General features: G+C 37.1%; 1 long non-coding RNA gene across 1 annotated transcript in view; it reads left to right on the forward strand.

Annotated features, from left to right (window-relative positions):
• The window catches only part of LOC145538557 (uncharacterized), a 119,252-nt gene that overhangs the window by 19,006 nt on the left and 77,493 nt on the right, over nucleotides 1-22,753 (forward strand). The gene's annotated exons all lie outside the window — the stretch shown is intronic.

Below are 22,753 nucleotides of genomic sequence, written 5' to 3' on the forward strand. Positions count from 1 at the left end.
ATGTTGTAGGCAAACAAGTTGGTGGTGATAAGGCTCCTTTCCCCTACTTCATCACCACAAGAAGAGGGATATTATCAATCCTGAGATCACTCACTCCCTTCTTCCCAGGGAAGGAGTTACTTCCCTCTCTGGGGAGTTTGGGGAAAAGAATACAGAATTCAGTCCACCTTCCTGTCTCCTCTTTAGGATCTGCAAAAGGCCTTCAGGAAATGGCCATGCTGGTCTGTTCTGATGCACGCTTAAGTAGGTCAGGACCCCATCTGACCCCCATACATCTTTAGGAAACTTCTAAATCCTTTTCTCCAGGTTCTACTTTAACAAAAATCAAGTTGCTATTTTGTCTACCTCCACCTATTTTGGATTAAATCTCAATTAATTCAAAAGTCAAGCAGGGAATACACATTTGTTAACATATCTTTTTATATACTAACACCTTGCATTAGCCTAATACATAATATTTGCTCAATTTTTTTTTTCATTTTTCCCTCATTTTTAAAAAATTTCCTCCTATGCTATATGTTGCTGAATATAAAAATACGTGTGAGGTGGTTATCTTTCTCTCTCCAAGGAGCTTCCAGCTCAATAAAGGAGATGAGTATAAGATAATATAAGATAGCAGGAGTAACTATGTGCAGGAACAAGGAAAATGCTATGGGAATTAACCAGAGAATGAGATAACCCACTGTTGAATCAAAAGGGGCTACAGGGAACAGTGAAAGTGAAAGTCGCTCAGTCATGTCCGACTCTTTGAGACTCCACGGACTTAATCCATGGGATTCTCCAGGCCAGAATACTGGAGTGGATACCATTTCCCTTCTCCAGGGGATCTTTCCAACCCAGGGATTGAACCCAGGTCTCCCACATTGCAGGCCGATTCTTTACAAGCTGAGCCACGAGGGAAGCCCAAGAATACTGGAGTGGGTAGTTTACCCCTTCTCCAGCGGATCAGGGAATAGGGACAGGCACTAATCATTCAGTCCTGGGACTGAACCACGTTCCTTCCACTTCTTTAATTTCCTTTAAAAAAATCCCTATCAGAGTACTACTTCATACTACTTGCCCTGCTGTTTCTCTTCCTTCTTGCTCAACACTGGAAAGCATCTGAGATTTGAACAGCAAAGCTGCCACTGCCACAACAGGATCATGCTTTGTAGAAGCTCTGGATGTTTTCTTAAGTATCTGTGTCTCTTCATCTAGAGAGAAAGCACATATAATTCAAATCTGAAACTCTGCTATGAAAATGGAAATCCACTTTATCTCTTTTGAAGTTAATCTTCTAACTAAAGCTCATCATTTCTCCCCTAGTGATTCAGAGTAATCATTTCAACACCTCAGCTTTCAGCTAATACATATTACAGTCAAAAGTGTATTTGGAAGTGAAACAAGCTGAAAGAAACAGTAACTGATATAGATTCTCCAAGATGAGCTGGCCCACTACCCAATTTTCATTAGAGGCACAGATCTATGGCATAGCTCCTATAGGTGGGGCTTCCCTGGTGTCTCAGATGGTAAAGAGTCTGCCTGCAATGCGGGAGACCTGGGTTTGATCCCTGGGTCAGGAAGATCCCCTAGAGAAGGAAATGGCAACCCACTCCAATATTCCTGCCTGGAAAATCACATGGATGGAAGAGCCTGGTGAGCTACAGTCCATGGTGTCACAAAGAGTGGGACATGATTGAACAACTAACATTTTCTTTCCTATAGGTAGCCGAAGGAGGGACGCTAGAAAAAAAGAAGTCGCCAAAGTATAAGGCTGATAAGCAAGACACTGCTTACAGGGGCTTCTTGTTGGTAATATGCCAGGACAAAAATCCTAAGGCAAACCTACTGCCTCAATAGCTCCTGCCACTCGCAAAAATGATGAAACAGAACTGCCAATCAGGACAAACATCTGTACGGGAGTGTCTGGGAATGGTGGACAGCAAGGGACCTTCCTTCCCAAGTTTGGCTCATGTTCCTTAAATTTTACTGTTTATCAGGAAGCATAATATAAATTTATTATTCTTAAGAATAAAAGCTTTTAGTTTCATTCACAATTATTTTGAGTTTCTCTATTTGATCCTCTTAAAAATGAGCTGATCTTTCTGAAAAAATATATTGTTACATTTTTCTTTTTTTTCTAAGAAAAAATCCCCAACTGAAGCACCCTGCCTGAATTCAGATTTTTGTTTTCCCTCTCTCTATATATTTTTTACAATATGGAATAACACCCTCCAAAAGATCAATATGATCCTGTATTCTAAAGAGTGGTCTTTTTAGACCTGTAAAATGTGGAGGTTTGATTCCTACCTTTCAAGACCCATATTATTTTCTGTTACTGTCGTAAATAATAATGGATAACTAATTTTAAAGATTTTCTTGCTCAAAGAAATTCATCAATTTCTAAAACATGGAAGCATCAATTTCTAAATAATGGAAGGACTCATTAAGGAGAATCCTGAATATATACATTTTTAATTTTTAATCAGGAAATAAGCCAGTTAAAATTGACTCGTTATTTTGCTATTGGCTTTCATGTGTCTATTTTCAGTGACCTTCTAAAGATCAGAATTTCCTCACTATAGGACCTCATAGAGAGAATTGAAACCACTCATTTCTGAAAATAAATGTATACTTTAATTTGTAAATTTAAATTGTTTGTTTTTATTATTTATTCTAGTTCTTCATTTATTCATAGACCTAGTCTGCACTTCCTTGAATACAGGTAATATCAATATAAAAAGACATCACTCATTTTATTTATTGTGGATACACTTGATGGATAATTCCACATGCAACACCAGTAAAAACCAAGCACATGAAAGATGCATATTTATTTGTATTTTTACTTTATATCTTCTATACAAGTGTTTCACTGGTAACGGTATATGCCTAAAAATAGGAAATACTGTAAATATGTAGAGTGTGCCATACTATTACAAACATCAGCTTTCATGTATTTTACCATTCCCCACAGGTAGTAGATATATTTAAAAGAATCATATCTGAGAATTTTTCTAATTCTCAGTATTATCTTTGTTAAAAGAGGTTTGGTGGACCTCTGGCATTATATATGAAAGCTTATGGTTCTGTGATTGTTTTTCTGAATACCCAGGATAATTGATCATAAATTGTTATTTGCAGTCTGTCTTGCAGACTGAGAAAGGCAGCTAAATTTTTCTAAAACCTATTGATAACTCTCCAATAACAGACAACCTGACAATGCTGAGTGGTCCAGCTTGTCATAGGAGACCTTAACTTCCCTAGCACACACCTGTGACGGGGAAAGGAATTAGCCTTGATTGGTTCAAATTTGTCACTGGGTCCTACTGACCCCCATTTCTGGGTTGGGATGGAGACCCACAGAATCCAGCTTCTTAAGGCTTCCCTGTCTGTGTGAGTATAAAAGGTCAGGAGCAGGAAGGAGGAGAAATGAGAATAATCCTTGAAAGGAGTGCATTTTATATGTATATTTATTCTGTAATTAGGGCTTCCCTGGTGGCTCAGCAGTGAAGCATAAACTTGCAATGCACAAGAACATATGCAATACAGAATCGATCCCAGGGTCAGGAAGATCTCCTGGAGAAGGAAATGGCAACGCACTCCACTATTCCTGCCTGGGAAATCTCATGGACAGAAGAGTCTGGTGGGCTACAGTCCAAAAAGTCACAATGAGTCAGACATGACTGAGTGACTAAACATGCACCACCATCATGCTGTAATTAAGTACATGCTTCTTAGTTATAAATTTCTCTAAATTCTAACAAGCTTATAGATATGGGACACTTCAAGTCTTACAATATTCCCAGCAATAGCACAAACTGTTTAGCAGAGTTCTAAAAAATATATATATATTTTTTTTCTCTGCTTCATGTATATTTAATATATTTTGAGCATGACCAAAATGACCCTTGCTAATTAATCAAAAAATGTTGACAAACTAAAAAAAGGTGATTATAAATTGATTTTCACTCATGAGAAAATAAGCTGTTTTAAAAACAATTTGTTACGTATCTTTGAACAAGGTAACTATAATCTTTTGCATTTAAATCAGTGATCATAAAAGATGGCATGACTATAAAATTCAAGGGACCAAAAGACCTGAACAAGTCGTCTATTTATTTTTATATGATTTCTACTGTTTTAAATAATCATCACATTTTGGAGGCTTGACTGAGTACTGGAAACATATTAAAACCACAGCTGAGAAAATTAGGTTAATTATAATTCATTAGACATTGTCCTTATTAAAAGTGAGCTGATTTATTCCCTATTAAAAAGCCTTAAGGCATGAGAAAGCAAAATAGCTATGTAAAAGTCTAGTGTTCTCAACAGTGAGAAGATACTACAGTAAGACCTGAAATGCGTAATCACTCTGTGTGCTTAGTCGCTCAGTCATGTCCAACTCTTCGCAACTCCATGGACTATGGCCCGCCAGGCTCTTCTGTTCTTGGGATTCTCCAGGCAAGAATACTGGAGTGGGTAGCCATTCCCTTCTCCAGCAGATCTTTCTGACCGAGAGATTGAACCCAGGTCTCCTTCATTGCAGGCAAATTCTTTACCATCTGAGGCACCAGGAATCGCTTTAGATCTTGCTAAAATGCAGATTCTGTTTCAGCAGGTGTGAGATCAGCCTGATAATCTGCATTTCTAACAGGCTTTCAGGGCAAGTGATTCTGTCATCATAGACCACCCTGGGAAGAAAGCCTTTTGTTAGCTTTTCTTTCAGTTCACTTGTTTAATAATTGTTAAGCCCCCACTAATTAAAATAGGCCATAGGAAGGGTTACCAAATGGTGTGATACCTGCTCTTCTCAATATTTTAAAAACTTTTCTTTTTTTCTTATTATTGTTAACAATGATGACATTTATTTCACATAGAAAGATAAAAGGTGCTAATAGTGATATATTACATTTGTATAGCACTTTATACAGTATAATAAACTTTTCTTAAAAGCCAGTTTTATTGAAATGTAATTCACATGCCTTCCAATTAACCTTTTGGAAATTACCATTCATAGTGTCTAATACATTGAAAAATATATACAGTTATTACCACAGTTGATATTAGAACATTCCTATCACCTTAAAAAGAAAACCTGTAGCATTTAGTATCATGTTACTATCTCTCCTTTATTCCCCTCTAAACCTAAGCACCCACAAACCTACTCTCTGTCTCTACAGATTTCTCAATTCTGGACTTTTATGTGAATGTAATCATATTATATGTGGCTTTTTGTGACTGGCTTCTTTCATACAAATTATAATATGTGCCAGAATGTCCTTTTTGAGGCTAAATGATATTATATCTTATGGAATAATATTCCATTCATTTTTACCACATTTTTAAAATCCATTTGTCAATTGATGGACATATGAGTTGTCTCCACCTTTGGGCTATTATGAATAATACTACTATCAATATTGATGTGCAAGCTTTTGCATGTACATATTTTCATTTCTCTTGGGTATGTATAAACATAAGGGTGGGACTACAGGTTATATGGTAAGTCTGTGTGTAATTTTTCTGAAGCTTTTAATGTATTTATTTTTCTTTTAGATAAGATTTAGAAATATATGTATTTATATGGGTATGCATATGGATAGATACACATCAAACAACTGGCTTCATGAAAAGAGGTCCATGGTCAAATAATTTTGAGGAACACTGATAACAATAGTCCCTTAAGGAAAATCAGGCAAAAGAGGAATCATTTAACTTTGTTTAACCCAGGTTTCCCAAGCATGTTGGGAAAACATGTTTGAAAGTCTTTAAAAGTGAAATATTTATACTCAAGGATGTAGTATTTTATAGAATGCATTTTGAGAAATTGCTTAATTCCGTGATATAGATTGGGCTTCCCTGGTGGCTCAGATGGTAAAGAATCTGCTTGCAATGCAGGAGACCTAGGTTTGATACCTAGGTTGGGAAGATTCCCTGAAGAAAGGAACGGCAACCCACTCCAGTGTTCTTGCCTGGAGAATCCCATGGACTGAGGAGTCTGGTAGGCTACATACAGTCCATTGGTGACAAAGAGTGGGTCATGACTGAGTGACTAACCCTTTCACTTTCATGATATAGATTAATTGTTCTTCAAGATATAGAACTGTTGGATGGGGCAGAGAGTGTAATCAGGGAACTCAAGAATGACTTGTTCGGCCAAAGAGCAAATGGCTTTAATTCAAGAACTACATTCTATAGGTACATGGGAAGAAGTATGTTTTTCAATGGGAGATATTTGTATAGAACATAATCGTATGAAACTGTGATTTCTGAAAGTTATTCTGGCCAAAATATATAGGATGAAATGGAAAGACAAGTGTATATGGAAATGGTAGGGAGATCACTGAAATGGAGTACCAAACTCTTTGTAAATAAGATGTTAAGTAATATGGAATAAATTATTGATAGCAGAAATGCTACTTGCAATATGATAGAAAAAATGCTGAACAGAGATATCACATGTAAACCAGATTTATTAGCATATCTGTATAAAAATCTTATACTATTGTAAGAAAATTTCAGTCCCCCCCCCCCAATTTCTTATTTGAAAATCAGTGCTTGATTTCTGTGTATGACCTGCCATGGGTTTTTATATTGCCATCTGGCAGAGCCTGCTTATCATCTTCATTATGGACCCAGTATTTCTTTATGCTGATTCCTAATTTTCTTCATTAAATTCTAAGTTAAGCCAATTTCAAATTAATGAGAAATAAGATTAAAGATGAAAACTACCTCTGAATGTTATTATTAATTATGCTGTTGGGGCACACTATTTAGCACTGCTCAAATCTGGTTGTAAATAAGTTCTCTCTTTGAAGAGTTGACCTGCCTTTACTTTTGTTCCTTTTAGTTTAGTCACTGTTTTCCTTTGTCATTGGAATTGGAATTGCCAGATGGTTTGCAAAGAGTAAGCAACAACATTTTTTTAAAGACTCTTTATATACAAACAAGTTAGCAAACAAACAAAAAAGAATGTTAGCTCAAATTAAAAAAAAAGTTCTTAACAAAAACACAGGCATAATATGAGTGTAAATTATATCACCTTATTTATAACAGGAAATGTATAATAAATATGGGTGATAGTTCTTAAATTAGTAGAAAAATGGATCTCTAGGATAGCTACACGTTGTCAGTGTAACATACACAGCATTGCAGACAGCCCTCTGGCCAGCATTTTTTTCTTCAGATATAGTTACGTAAGTTTCCATTCATTTTCACAAGTGGTGCTCTCCAGTATCAGTAGAGATTTTCCCTTGTTACCCATATGAGTAATTGAAGATCGCTGGTGTGGACATTAGGAAACCACTTTAGTGACCACTACTGGGAACTCAGAATATATACCTTCCCTTCTATGGGCTTCCATTTCCTCATCTGTAAAACACTTTCACGTCACTTCAATCCCATTTGTTAGATTTCTGTGATAGATCATAATATGGTCCCTATATCAGCCTGGGTCCAATTACAAACAGGTCTAATACTTTTCTTTGGGTGTGAGGGGTATTCTCATGGATATTAAAAAAGTGTTGGCTATAGTTTTCTGACCTTGTTTCTGTACTAATGATCAGTTCTAGAATTAATTTAATTGAACAAGTGAATGAATGAAATCATGAGGATGTATAAAAAGTCACAAAGTCTAGTCTGGTCTCTGCCCTTAGACTGCAGAATCTGTTTTCTCATCTCTAAAATGGGAATAATAATATCTGACCTACCAAAAACATGGAATTTGTTTTTTAAGAATCAAATGAAAATGTGTCAGTGAAAAGGATATGTAAATTATCAAGATGTTTGCAAATGTGAAATTTTTGATACTATGAAATGATTGATGATAGATTGGTATCTTTCTAAATCCCATTCAACCTGGAGCCTAGACAGGAAATAAGAGTCAATCAGAAGAGTAATTTTCAAAATATATCCTCTTAAAGCAAAAAACACAAGGTATTGGGATAGGCCTTAAAGGTAAGTATAGGTAGCAATGTAATTTCTCCTCTTTCTGAAGTCATCAATAACCTAATTGTAATTTTGACTATAGGGAAGTATCATATTTGTCAAAGTCCCATTTTGTAAAGATGTGGTCAAGCAGTAAAGAAATTCACTGCCAATAAGCTTCCTAATAATCATATAATGAACGTCACTCAGTTGTGTCTGACTCTTTGCAACCCCAAGGATTATAGCCCACCCGGCTCTTCTGTCTGTGGAATTCTCCAGGCCAGAATACTGGAATGCGTTCCTTCTCCAGAGGATCTTCCCAACCCAGGGATCGAACCCAGGTCTCCTGCATTGCTGGCAGATTCTTTACCAGCTGAGCCACCAGGGAAGCCATAGTTATATAGTGAAGTGAAGTGAAGTGAAGTGAAGTGAAAGTCGCTCAGTTGTATCCGACTCTTTGAGACCCCAAGTTATATAGTATTATTACTCAAATGGGAAGAGAGAGAATCTTCATAGGAATCTTCATTGGAAAGAGACTTAGTGGCAGATTGGAGTTGGGGGAGGGAAGAGATAAAGGAAAACCTGAAGTACATGGTCACTTTCTCTCTGAACTTTTCTGGACTCCATTTTCCCAAGAATCTAGTGAACACTTCATCTCTTTGTTGCCTGAAGTCTGCTAGTCCTTTGGGCAAACCCTCTATTAGAATGTCATGTGGTATACTGTATGTGTTTGCTAAATTGTGTGTGTCACCCATCAGACCATAAATGCCTTGAAGTTGAGAATCATCTCTTAATTCTCTAGTAGTCCTGGCTGATGCCTTGCAAAGTGCCTGGCACAGAGTAGATATTCAATGAATGTTAGATGGAGGGATGAATAGGTAGAAAATAGTTCAGAGTAAGTTAACAGGATTTAGTAAAGTTTTAACAAAGCATCACACTTCTTAAATATTAAGAAACTTTTTTCATAACATAGTCCAATATATATTTTATATTAAAACTGAGTAGAAAATGAGTCCATCAATTTGCATATATTTAGGGGTAAGACTCCTGGAAAATATGATTAATTTCTGATGTCTGAGTTCCTAAGTTTCAGTTTAGTCACTCAGTCATGTCCCACTCTTTGTGACCTCATGGACTGCAGCATGCCAGTCTTCCCTGTCCATCACCAACTCCCGGAGGTTGCTCAAACTCATGTCCATCGAGTTGGTGATGTCACCCAACCATCTCATCCAACTCATCATCTGAGTTCCTATGTTTATGTTAATGAATTTCTTAAAAATAGACTTAAAACAACTATGATACCCTATTCAAAAATTAACAATTTTTTTTTTGAAAAAAGGAATATACTTTTAGGCTAGAATAAGATGGAGGAGGAGGTGGTATAATCTTAGAGAGGTATGCCCACCATATAAATGGGGAAGCTTAGGAATCTTTGTCATAATGTACAGAATACTGTAATTATTTTGTAAAAGAAGAGTAAGCTTTAAAATTGGCTTGAACATACTCTAAATTATAGTAGGACATTAAGTTTCATTTTTCTCAGATGTCTTAAAGATAATGTGAAACTCTCAAACATTTTCTAGTATTTTTATTTTTGAGCAAGCTTGCCTGTTAACTGTCTATAAATGGGTGTTGTGTACATGCTCAGTCACTTCAGTCATGTCCAGTTGTTTGCAACACTATGGACTGTAGCCCTCCAAGATCTTCTGTCCATGAGATTCTCCAGGCAAGAATACTGGAGTGGGTTGCCATGCCCTCCTCCAGAGGATCTTCCTGACTCAGGGATTGAACCCCTGTCTCCTGTGTCTCCTGCCTTTGCAGGTGGATTCTTTACCCACTGAGCCACCTGGGAAGTCCATAAATGGTCATTTCATTCTTAATGTTAAGCATGATGAAAGAGTATGTGTAATCCTTGGATGTGCTTGCAAGAAATATTTGGAGGAATATCCTATCTGCCAGGCTGGAGAGATTTGACTTTCTATGGAAGTGTTTGGTAAGGTAAATCTTGCTTTGTCTGATGTCTGCTATGTGATTTAAATTCTCTGCCTACTAATCACAAATCTCCAGATCTAGGAAATGGAGTTCTCTAGAACAGGCTATATATTTTTTATTGCCATCTTGAATCAAACTGATGTCATATATCATGAGAGGACTAATAAAAGTCACATTCTGTATTGAAACATCCCTGTATTTTATGGACCCATCTGATAGACCCTTAATAAAGTTTTAAAACAATCCATAATAGATTTTGCAAAAAGCTCAAATCCGCCAGCACTCTCATTAACAGCCCAATTTGAAGCTATACTTTAGGCATGATTATCTGCCAAATGTTAGTGGGGTTGTTTAATATTAAAAGGCTAGCTGAAGGGACAGGAGGCTCAATTATTTTTTAAAAATTCAGTTAAATTGCTATTTAGAGTAATTTAACAAACAAAATTGCATTTTGTTCTTATTTTCAAAGTACAGATGTATATTCATCTCCTCAAATATGTAGTTCACTGAAAATGCCAATTAAGTGATTCTGCATGAAAAGAAACAGTTGATTAAAAGAAAAAGATCCCATAGCTTGTTAAAACATAAATGTATTACAAATGACACCATGCTCACTCAGTGTTTACCCAGTTAACTATATGTTACAAAATAAAAAGACCAGAGTTTTTGCCCTACCTAATATTCACAGAAAGGACCAACAATGAGCAAACTCAACACATGCAATTGTCTTTTTATTGACTACTCTATCTGGGGAGGCTATCCTTTGGGTCTCAGACCTGTTTACGAAATATTCAGTTACCAAGACTTTCCTACCTTAGTAAAAGATATTAGCAGGTTAAAATATGAGATAATCATCAAAAAGAATAACAGTTATCTTTGTTGCAATGAAATGTATTCTGCTTTGTATTAATCCTTGTGTGTATGTGTGCAAGTGTGTGTGTGTTTAGGTATTGGAAACATGTGAATTAATTTGCAGCAAATTGTTAGGAATATGGCTTCATGATCTGAGAGGGGAGGCAAGTATAGTAGAAAAGGAAGAAGTTTTATTTTCAATTGTTTCTCCTCCATACTATTTATTATTTTTTACCTTGAGCTTATAATATTTTTAATGAACATAAAGCCTTTTCAAAATGGCATTATTAAGTTTCCTTAAATTTCACTGTTTTACATCCAGTAAAAATATTCAAAGAAAAATTGATAAAATATACACTATTAAATTCAAAACACAGAAGCAAATTTTTATTATTATTATTAACTACAATGAAAGGAAATCCAAACCATAATTACTAGATGATTAGGACTCATAGAGGATTTAACAACAAAAATACGGAACGAGACTTAATACATCTACTACCAGTTATCCTTCTCTGCTACACATATTAGTGGAACTTTAGCCAATATTCATTCTTTATTGTACAACTTAGACATTAGACACCATTTTTGTATACTTTTGGCATTCAGCTCAACAACGTATTCAGCTATTAGTATGTCGGTTGAGCCATTGAAGTCATTTTGGATCAGGTATTAAGATTTGGAATTACAGAATTAGAATGAACATTAATAATTTACTCGTGTTCATAATTCTTAGTTTTTAAATCACAAATGTCTAACTCTTGAATCTATTTATTTATTTTGATCATCTATCCAAAATAATTTTAAATTCCTGAAGAATTATTAGACCAGATGTAAGGCAAAGTGACAAACATATCATATTTGAAATCATTTCTCTTCCGGCTTTCGTTGGCTGTCCTCATTGTTTCATCCCTAATGACTACCTTATCCTGAATGAGACAAGAGAATGAAATGAGATAAATTAACATCCTGGGCTCTTGGGTACAGTTCTGTCAATGACAGTTTTACCTGCCCTGCAGAGACAATCTAGTTTCCTTGGAAGTATTACTTCTTTTACTTTAGAAAGTGCTACCCTGCCTTACTATGAAAGGTAATAATTACCTAACTTGTTTTTCACTTTGATGTATCTGTTTGGTTTTTTTGGATATTGCTTCTGGGCTATTACCGTAACTTAAAATTTCAAACGCTAGCTTATACAATATCTCTATATGCCAAGCAGCACCTGGACTTTTCAAATTAGACTGTATATGACTCACTCCCACTTATGCTCATGGCGTTCTCCATGACCAAATCTGCAATATCCCTTTTTAAAATTTTGTTGCTCAGTTAGTGCTAATTTTAATTTGCTATTTTCGATATTAAAGGAGTTAGAAACACTCTCTTTCAGGTTAATGACACCCTTTCAGGATGATTTGGGGATTTATTTTTATATCAAGATCATTACTCTTTTTCTAAAGCTAGAGGAAAATAATTTAGGATTATTTTGGAATATCCATAAGATAATTTGGAACTACTTCAGGCATATTTTTTTTTCACACAAATGAAGACATCACCCAAATTTTCCATGAGTATCCTGATTTAATGAGATTATTCACTTTAATGAAAGCAATTTATTAAGGGCGTTTGTTGTTCAGTTGCTAAGTTGTAGCCAGCTCTTTGTGACCTCATGGACAGCAGCACACCAGGCTTCCTTGTCCTTCACTATCTCCTAGAGTTTACTCAAACTCATATCTGCTGAGTTGGTAATGTCATCAACCATCTCATCCTCTGTCACCCTCTTCTCCTCCTGCCCTCAATCTTTCCCAGCATCAGGGTCTTTTCCAGTGACTTGACTCTTCGCATCATGTGGCCAAAGTATTGGAGCTTCAGCTTCAGCATTAAGGGCATTACTAAATATTTATTTATTTATAACATTTATTATTTAAATAAATTTTATATGTAAAATATATTTTTAGTCAATGTGTACCAAATCTTGGTTCAGGAAATGTAATCCATATTTTCCTCCTCTCTGGCAGACAGGCAATATGAAATATGATTATAATAAATTAATTTTGGACATTTAATGGCATTAAAGCCCTCTCTTCTTACTCTCTTTTAATGAGGGAATGGCAACCCATTCCAATATTCTTGCCTGGAGAATTCCATGGACAGGGGAGCCTGGTGGGCTACAGTCCGTGGGTTGAAAAGAGTCGGACATGACTGAGTGACTGACACACACACAGTGAGATGGTGGGTTAAGATTCTACAGGGAGCCACTGGGAGTTTCTTGAAGATCAAATTCTCTTCTCATCCTGGCTGTTTTGGTGCACTGGTTGGCAGTTGTGTACCCCACTTAAATATCAACAGAGAGAATCCTATGGCTAATGACTGGATGGGACTTCAAGGATAGTTGCAATGATTCCAGGAGTGGCCCTGTAGGTAGCTGCCATAGACAGTGGGCCAGGTGAATGTTGGGGTTATAGTAAGATAATCATTACATTTATTGCCCAAACTAGGAAAACTTGGAGAATAAAAGGAGGGATATCTAAATAATTAAAATTTTATAAGTATTGAAACATAAAAAAATCATTACATGCCATAAGATAAATATATGTGATTTATAGCATATAATAAATTAAAGCACAAGAGTAGCAAGGACATTCATACTACTCTCTCTAAGATCTGTGGCAGGATTTTTCAGCCTCCCATGAACGAGCCTATGATTTCCCAGGTTTTCCACTGACCCTGTCAACTGAGGGCCTTCTAGATCAAAAAGACTATTGGAGTCAATCTTCTATAGATTTTAGAGAACAGTGTGACATAGTTGATATGTGGGTTATACCTCTAACTCCTGGAATTGTTGAAAGTATTAAATTGAATGGGATAATATGTGGAAAATGTCAACTGTCCTTCCAATCTGAGTGCCCAAAAAATGTCAGCATCTTTTTCCTTCTTTTTTAACTACTCGCCAAACACTCATGCAACATTTACACAAATTCACTTCACCTTATCTTTATTATAGCTAATGGTTCACATGTTTGTCTTTCTAGACTCAAAGGTCCTTGAATACAGGTCTTTTCTCACACATCCTTTTATCTACCCAGAGCCCAGCACATTGTTGGATCACAGAAAATAAATGTTGGCTAATTGATGTTTCTGATGCTCCCCAAAGAAGAGCCCACTTTTCTAGCCATCCCACTTTAAAAAGGAGAAATAATATATAGTAGAAGATGGCAATTCACTGGGTTTTTTAGCTTGAGGGCACTAAGTGTTAAAGGCAGATGATTTTCTTTGTTCAGATGGACACTGGCAGCTTCTCATCTATAATTTGGTTTCCTGAGTACATCTACTCTCCAGGCACCCAATTCACTGTGAAGAACAGTCCTGGTTTTTCAGCTGCTAATATAGCAATAAATAGGAATTCATTTGAACCTCTATGTCCTTTCTCTCGCAGCCCCTCCACGTGAACCAACACATTCAGACTCTGAGTGGGCCGTGCTCAGGTCAGAACATGAAGCGGAAAGATCAGGGCCAGGCTTTCTGAGCCCAGTCTTCTCATGCCAGTCTCCAGGATATTCTTACCGGGCACATGTACACCCTTTCCCAAGTGGAAATAACGGTGCTGCCGTGTGCTTTTACTCTTCAAAAGGATCATTAGTCTATGCCAAATTTCATTTTTGTTTTCAGATTTTTTTTTGCCCTAAATATTTATAATAGTGTAGATAAACACATTGTTGAGTAACACTTTGTAATTCATATAATCTTCTATCTAGGTAGAAGGCATTATTATTGCTATTACCAGTTGGGAGGAAAATGGGGCTTAGAAAGATTAAAAGATTTGCTTGTGATCAGTAAATGGTAGAGTCGGTCTTTTTTGTTTCTCTAAATCTGCCTCTCTTTCCACAGTGCCACCTGCATCTCTGTACTTACTGTGCAAAGATATTTATAATCCCTCTAATGAAAAATCTAAGTTGAAAATGTGAAAGCTAATATCCAACAAATGCTTCCTTTAATAAATATAATAAAAACAAGAATTTAGTGAGGAGATATTCCATTGCTTTACTTTATGTAATTATAGTCTATTTCTTATTAGTATGACCTAGATCCCAGGTTTATGAAAGTTTTTAGATGCGGGTCCAAACTAAGTTCAAGTCTATTTAAAATTTTCTAGGCTACTTTGATTTGTTTCTGGGTCACGACTGCTGTTTACAGACATTCTGAATCTAGGATCATTGAAAGATTTTATTAATGAATCCTTCTCAAGCTGTTCATCAGTGAAAATAGCACAAATGCATATGGATGTTTGTCTCTGGGTTGCAAAGCATGTCATAATTCCTAGCATCCCAGAAGACCTGGGAAGTTTGGTGCCACCCATACCATCTCTTAGGGAGCCTGATTTAATGTTGTATATTTCTTTCTCCAAACATGTGGGTGAAAGCTTGCCAGTGAGAGCAGGTAAGGGAATCATTGGATCTAGAATAGCAGATTGAAAAATTTTGCTGTTAGTTAAAGACAGACAGAAATAAGAATAGATTTTGATTACTGACTTTTTTCACCTTACCTGCTCCTTTGACTCTGTATAGAGAAGCATCTTGGCTTATGCTCTGAAGAGGAATAGTACCTTTTTTTCTTTATTTCTTCAAGCTCCCTCTCATTTCTTTCTTTCCTAATATTTACTTTTCCTTTATGAAATATTCTTAAATCTGTGGATAAGGATATACTTTGTTATATCTTTTTTTCTTAAAGTATCCTTCCCTATTATACAAAGGATACATATTTCTCACAGAATACTTTGAAAATAGACATTTACAGAAAAGATTTTATGGTGAATTTTTTTTATTAAATGTCACCTTCTCCAGAGATTTAGTATTGGCAAGTAGACTATATTTTTAAAATTAAGTAAGAATAGACAAACTTAAAAGAAGACAAACTTTTCCATATTAAAGACAAAAGACACCAATTCACACATCTGTAAATGGATGTGGATGGAATTGGCTAACTTCAGACTTTGTAAGTTCCAAGTCTGGAAACAGGCATGATAATAGGAACTGGACTTAGAGACTGAAAAAGCCAAATAGTGATTTTATTAGTTTGTTAGGGATACCTTAACAAATTACCACCAGCTGAGTGGTTTAAACAACAAATGTATTGTGTTAAGTTCTGATGGTAACACTTTGAGATTTAAAATATCAGCAGGGCCATGCTACAGGCATAAGAGGAGGCCTCTCTCCTAATTGTCATACTTTGTTGGCAATATACAGTGTGTATCAGCTTGTAGAAAAGAAGCATCAAGCTCATCTCTGCCTTCGTCATCACATGACACTCTGTATTCTTTTCACATGGTATTCCTTTTGGAAAGTTTGCAAGTATTGGGTTAGAGGACAATCCTTCTCCAGTATGATCTCATCTTAACTAATCACATCTGCAGCAACCCTATTGCCAAATAAGATCACATTCTGGGGTACTGGGGCGTTAGGGAGAAATACAACTCAACCTACAACAATAGGATACCAAGGTCACTCTCCTGGCAGGAAACCAGGAGCCAGGAAAGGATTTCCCTACCTTTGAAAGGAGGCTGACTCTAGCTCCTTGTTCTAATTTGCATACCTCAGATGTGGAATAATCAAAACTAGACCATCTGCTTGTTCAGACACTGTGTCTATGGTAGCCCCATTCCAGGAATGCTGTTGTTTAGTTGCTAAGTCATGCCTGACTCTTTGAGATCCCATAGACTTGAGTCCCCCAGGCTCCTCTGTCCATAGGGTTTCCCAGGCAAGGATACTGGAGTGGATTACTGTTTCCTTCTCCAGGGGATCTTCTTTACCCAGGGATTGAACCCGAGTCTCCTGCATCTCCTGCATTGGCAGGCCGGTTCTTTCAGACTGAGCCCCAGGGATGCATGTGCCCTAATGTAACACTTGTTCCTGAGAGTCTAGGTACAGGTAACCTCAAATCCGATAGAAGAATCTCCACAATTTTTATGAATTTTAGTTTATGACCCCTTTTTTAGATTCACTTCTGCCATTTTCCTTTCCTTCCAGCAAAGGAAGTAAAATGCTTTCACACAAATTAAAATTGTCAACCAAAATTCTAAATCCCATAGGGAAAAAACAATGTTAAGGAAAAGAGCTAAGAAAGCTCAACAATTAGTCAATGAATGTAGTTTCATTGGGCTTCCCTCATAGCTCAGTTGGTAAAGAATCTGCCTGCAATGCAGGAGACCTGGGTTCAATTCCTGGGTTAGGAAGATCCCTTTTCCTTTCATCAACAAAATATAACAAACCAGTCATAAATGGGTTTTAAATAAGTATGTCAAGATCATCAAACAGAAAAAAAAAGGAATACTCAAAAGGAACAGGGCAACAAAAACTGGCAGATGTGAATCTGAAAAAAGGGTCATAAACTAAAATTCATAAAAATTGTGGGTGTGCATGGGTGTGTGGTATTTGTGTGTCTTAAGAACTGAATTAGTTCTGAAAACTTCACTTAGCATATAGTCAAATGATACGAAGAGATAAAAAAATGAAAGAAGTGTTAAGATATATAGATTTATATTGAGGAGTTATAATATCTGTATTTTAGGCATCTCATAAATAAGAAGTGAAGTGAAATAAAGTCACTCAGTTGTGTCCGACTCTTTGCGATCCCATGGACTATAGCCTATCGGTACCTCCATCCATGGGATTTTCCAGGCAAGAATACTGGAGTGGGTTGCCATTTCCTTCTCCAGGAGATCTTCCCAACCCAGGGATTGAATCCGGGTCTCTCGCATTGTAGGCAGACACTTTACTGTCTGAGCCACCAGGGAAGTTCCGTAGATAAGAAATAAGGGGAAAATGGCAAAGAAGTAATTTTTAAGGAGATAATGGTTGAAAGGTGTTTTTTCCCAGAACTAGACATATACAACGGAGAAGGCAATGGCACCCCACTCCAGTACTCTTGCCTGGAAAATCCCATGGATGGAGGAGCCTTGTAGGCTGCAGTCCATGGGGTTGCTAAGAGTCAGACACGACTGAGCGACTTCACTTTCACTTTTCACTTTCATGCATTGGAGAAGGAAATGGCAACCCACTCCAGTGTTCTTGCCTGGAAAATCCCAGGGACGGAGGAGCCTGGTGGGCTGCCGTCTATGGGGTCACACAGAGTCGGACACGACTGAAGTGACTTTGCAGTATCAGCAGCAGCAGACATATACACATATATAGTTATCTCCAGATTGGAGATGAACACTAAGTTTTGTGGAAGTAATTTAAACTCATACCTCTCTATATTTTAGTGAAACTTCAAAGCATCATGAATAAAGAGAAAATTCTAAAAAACAGCAAGATAGAAAAGACAAATAGCCTAAAATGACAGATGATTTGTCACAGAAGAATCTAGAAAATAAATAGAGCGAGATCTTCAAAATAGTGGAGAATATACAGTCAATCTTCATTATTTGTGAGTTCACCGACTAACTAAAATTTATTTGTAACCCCCAAATCAATACTCCCAGTGCTTTCCCAGTCATTCAAGGACATATACAGAGCAGCTAAAAATTTGAGTCACCCAATGTATATGTTCCCACCTGAAGTCAAACAAAATAGCACTCTGCCTTCTTGCTTTATCTTTCAAACTGTAAACTTGTAAAATGTGTGGTTTTGTTTTCTTCGCAGTCTGTTTAATGGCACATTTTTTTCATGTATCGGTGCTTTTAGCTGATGGTTTTGGTGTTCAAAATAGTCCAAAAATACATATTGAATATGATGTCTTAAAACAGAAGCACATATAAAAAACAGTTTTATGTCTTGATTGGTTGGTGAAAATGTTGTGACCAGAGGCTTGCAGAAAGCTAACCTAATATTTCCCTTTGGAAATGTAATTAAATCTCCCCCAGGAATTAAAATCCAAAGAATCAAGTATATTCTTCATACACTTGAGCAGGGCAACACATTCTTAGCAAGAAACTAAAAAAATAGTCACTTTGACCATGGACATTCTATAAGTTTGATTGTATCACCTAATGTTTAAATAATTTGAGATCTAGATTTATTTCCCACATTGTCATATATGTAGAGAATAGCCCACCTATAAGAACATCTCCTTTTTACATTAACCTAGGGTAGGCATCACCTTTCTTGGTTTTAATTGTTGTTAAGAGAATTTAAAAGAAATTGCCTTAATAAAAAGCATTTCATGTATTCCTTTTAGACTGTATATGCCTCTGTTGGCATTTTTCAACTTTCAATGGTATTAAGATTTCTGCAAAACCCAGAGAGAGAGAGCCCTTGGTTAGTGGTTAACAAGTAGCAGCTGTTTTCCATGGAAGATCAATCATTATTTTCTGTATTTCTTATTTAATAACCTTATTTTCAACGTGTCATGTCCTGCTGAGGGGAAGTTCAGGGGGCCTGTCATGTAACAGAACTGGACACAGCTTGAGTTTTGAAGCCACAGACCTTCAACTGAAAAAAGGAGTCCAACATTTTATTCCTTAATGATTTTGCTATAATAATAATAATAATGGATTTTACAGAGACAAACAGAACGTAGATTGAACTCTATTGGATGGAAATTTGTGTTAAGTGGGAATAAAACAGACTTCAGGAAATTTTCTAAGTTCCCTTTGTTACTTTAAGCTTTTTTTGTTTTTGTTGCTTCTGGTTTTCTGCAGGATAATACTTTCACCTTTAGCAACACCTGCTAGAGCCTCAGTGATCTCTACCTTATCAAAGGCAGAATAAGGGAAGGCTATGAGTCCTCTGATTTAATTCCTAGTATTACTGGAAGTAAACTCTCCCAGAGAATTTTATTTAATTTTTATCAGTTTGTCTTTGGCTAAAAGGATTTCAGACATTCTGAAGTAGGAGAGAGAGAATTTGGATAAATCCTCCTGAAACCCCTTAATAACAATGAAATTAATAATAGAAGCTAATATTTGTTGACTTGTCACTAGGTACCAGGCACCGTGCTATTGACTACTTTTATCCTCAAGACATACCCATGGGTTAGGCACTATTACAAAGATCCATTTTTACAGACAATAAAATCTTGTGTGAGGGCTCTGTCGCTTCCGACTCTTTGCAACCCTGTGGACTGTAGCCCACCAGGCTCCTCTGATTGTCCATGTGATTCTCCAGGCAAGAATACTGGAGTGGGTTTCCATTGCCTTCTCCATGGGATCTTTCCAACCCAGGGATCAAACCCTAGTCTCCTGCATGGCAGGGAGATTTCTTTACTGTCTGAGCCACCAGGGAAGCCTGATAAAAGCTTAGTGGCCTTGAATTACCAACAGCCTCAGTATCACTTGGAATGCTGTTAGAAATGCATATTCTCAGGCCCCATCCAGACCTAAAAAAACAGAAACTGGGGAGTTAAAACAGAAACTATTTTAGCAATTCCTCCAGGTACATCAGATATCCTAAAGTTGGAGAACCACTGCCCTAAATGATGCCTTTCCAGTGAAACTTCTCACGAGGGTGTTTTTCACTTGTGCTGACAGCAGAGGCTGTGCTGTGTTTGTATCTGTGTTATAGTGCCTAAAAATGTGCCTGAGTCATGAGAGGTGTTCAATCAATATACACTTTATAGTTGCAGATCAATCTGTAATGATCCATCCTAGGTAGTTCCAAAGAGGGACAAAATGATTCGCTAATTCACAAGCCCACTTTATCCAGATGTATTTTCTCTTCTCACAGGTAGAAAAATCTGTAATTCTTTCTTTCAAGCAAACATCAGGACTACTGAGACACCAGGGTCAGTGTGCAATGATGGGGTTTTCACTTGTGAATTGGAGCATTCTCCTTAAAACCTCAAGGCCTGAGCAGTGCAATGCACGTAATTCATTGTGTTTGTGTTTGGACAGAGCGGGAATCAGGAAGGTAGGGGAGAGGCTTCTGTACTCTAGCTATCCAGGGAGTCACAAATAGGAGCAGCCAGGCAGACGAGTTGTGAACACACAAAGCAAATAATCATTAAAGGTTGAAATACTAATTTAAAGCAATGAGAGAAGCCATATTATAAAGCTGCTGCTGCTAAGTCGCTTCAGTCGTGTCCGACTCTGTGTGACCCCATAGACGGCAGCCCACTGGGCTCCGCCGTCCCTGGGATTCTCCAGGCAAGAATACTGGAGTGGGTTGCCATTTCCTTCTCCAGTGCATGAAAGGGAAAAGTGAAAGTGAAGTCGCTCAATCGTGTCCGACTCTTAGCGACCCCATGGACTGTGGCCTACCAGGCTCCTCCATCCATGGGATTTTCCAGGCAAGAGTACTGGAGTGGGGTGCCATTGCCTTCTCCATATTATAAAGCAGATCATAATTAACACAGTAATTTATGCAGATAGTCATCGGAAATGTATTCTCTGATATTGTGTCTAGAGCAGTCAAATATGAATCAGCAAACCAGGGTGGCTGTTTACCATGTGCTCACCACATGCTAATGGATGAGTCATTCAAGCTCCCCACACCTCATTTCATCTGTAAAATGGCCTGTCTGCTAAGTCACCTCAGTCGTCTCTGACTCTTTGTGACCCCATGGACTGCAGCCCGCCAGGTTCCTCTGTCCAGGAGTGGGTTGCCACGCTCTTCTCCAGGGGATCTTCCCAACTCAGGAATTGAACCCACATCTCTTACAGGTCTCCTACATTGGCAGGTGGTTCTTTACCACTAACACCACCTGGGAAGCCCATAAAATGCCCTGTGTTGAGTCGCTTCAGTCATGTCCAACTCTCTGCAACCCTATGGACTGTAGTCCACCAGGGTCCTCTGCCCATGGGATTCTCCAGACAAGAACACTGGAGTGGGTGTAAAATGCCCTACTTACCTCATAATTTTATTAAGAGAATCAAAAAGCATAGTGCCTAGGTTTTTCCACTGTAGCATATGTTCCTAAAAGTATCCATAGCCATAGCCACAGCCATAAAAATAATTCAATTTTAAAAATAATAAGGGCACAGTACTAAAAACAAATGCAACTTTATAATTTGAGCTCTGTCTAAAGCAACCAAACTCATAAAAATACTACTGTAGTTTAAAAGACCAATTAAATTCCAAAAAACAAAATCCTGAAATAAGTATATGAAGTTACCTTAAAAATCAGAGAGAAACAGTAGTTTGACGAAAAAGCAATATGAAGGTGCTGGAGCCTTTGAATTATGAGAACAGATCAAAGTATACCACGTGCATGGGTACATGCTTCCAAGAGCAAGTAGGTGGATAATCCTATGTGGATTTAAGAGGAAGTTAAGAGGAAGAATATAGAATGAATGGGCATTGCTTATTATACCACAGTCCACCAGCACACTTTCTGTGTTTCAGTTGTGTAGTATATATTTAGCTCCTGGAACTTGGGGGAACAAAGCACTAATATGCTGTAAGATTTCGGAACCAATCACATTAAATTGACCCAGTTCTCTTATATACCAATATCTTATCAGCTAATTCTTCTTCCAAGAACACTTGTAACTAAACAGGCTGTATTTTAAAGTATTGTAAAGCACATAATACAAGTAGGCTATTTTTATTAGCATTATTATGTCTGGGTTTATGAGGGCCCAACATAACCAAAATCATCAGTGCAATCAATTCTTCTATGAATTTTTCATTGAATCTTAGACAACATGCAAATGGGAGTGTGCTGAATGACTTAAGGACTATTAGTCAAATGAACTATTTGTGATCTTTGAATTCTATTCTGAGTGATTGGGATATATCTTTAGATTAAAGAAATCAGTTGTTATACCACTGTTTATACAAATTCTACAGTGATACCAAGATAATCTTAATGTCTCCAAGAATTAGTCACTTTGTATAACCCAGCTTCTAGAGGTATTTTTATGTTTGTGCACAAAATCTTATTAATTTTATGGAAGCTTTTCTAAATTAAAATTAGAGGAAGTGAAAATAATACACTGCAACAGTAATTTCAGGACTGCATTTCTTGTTTCCATAGCCTCAGAAGTCAAGAAAGTAAGAAAGGACTTCTCCATCCATTCCTTTACCTTGTCTGCTTTCCCCTGGCTTCAGAGGGAATCAGGTAGATACCC

This window comes from Giraffa tippelskirchi, chromosome 2 (genome assembly GCF_054371585.1).
Source record: "Giraffa tippelskirchi isolate mGirTip1 chromosome 2, T2T-mGirTip1v1.2.pri, whole genome shotgun sequence".
Taxonomy (NCBI): Eukaryota; Metazoa; Chordata; class Mammalia; order Artiodactyla; family Giraffidae; genus Giraffa; species Giraffa tippelskirchi.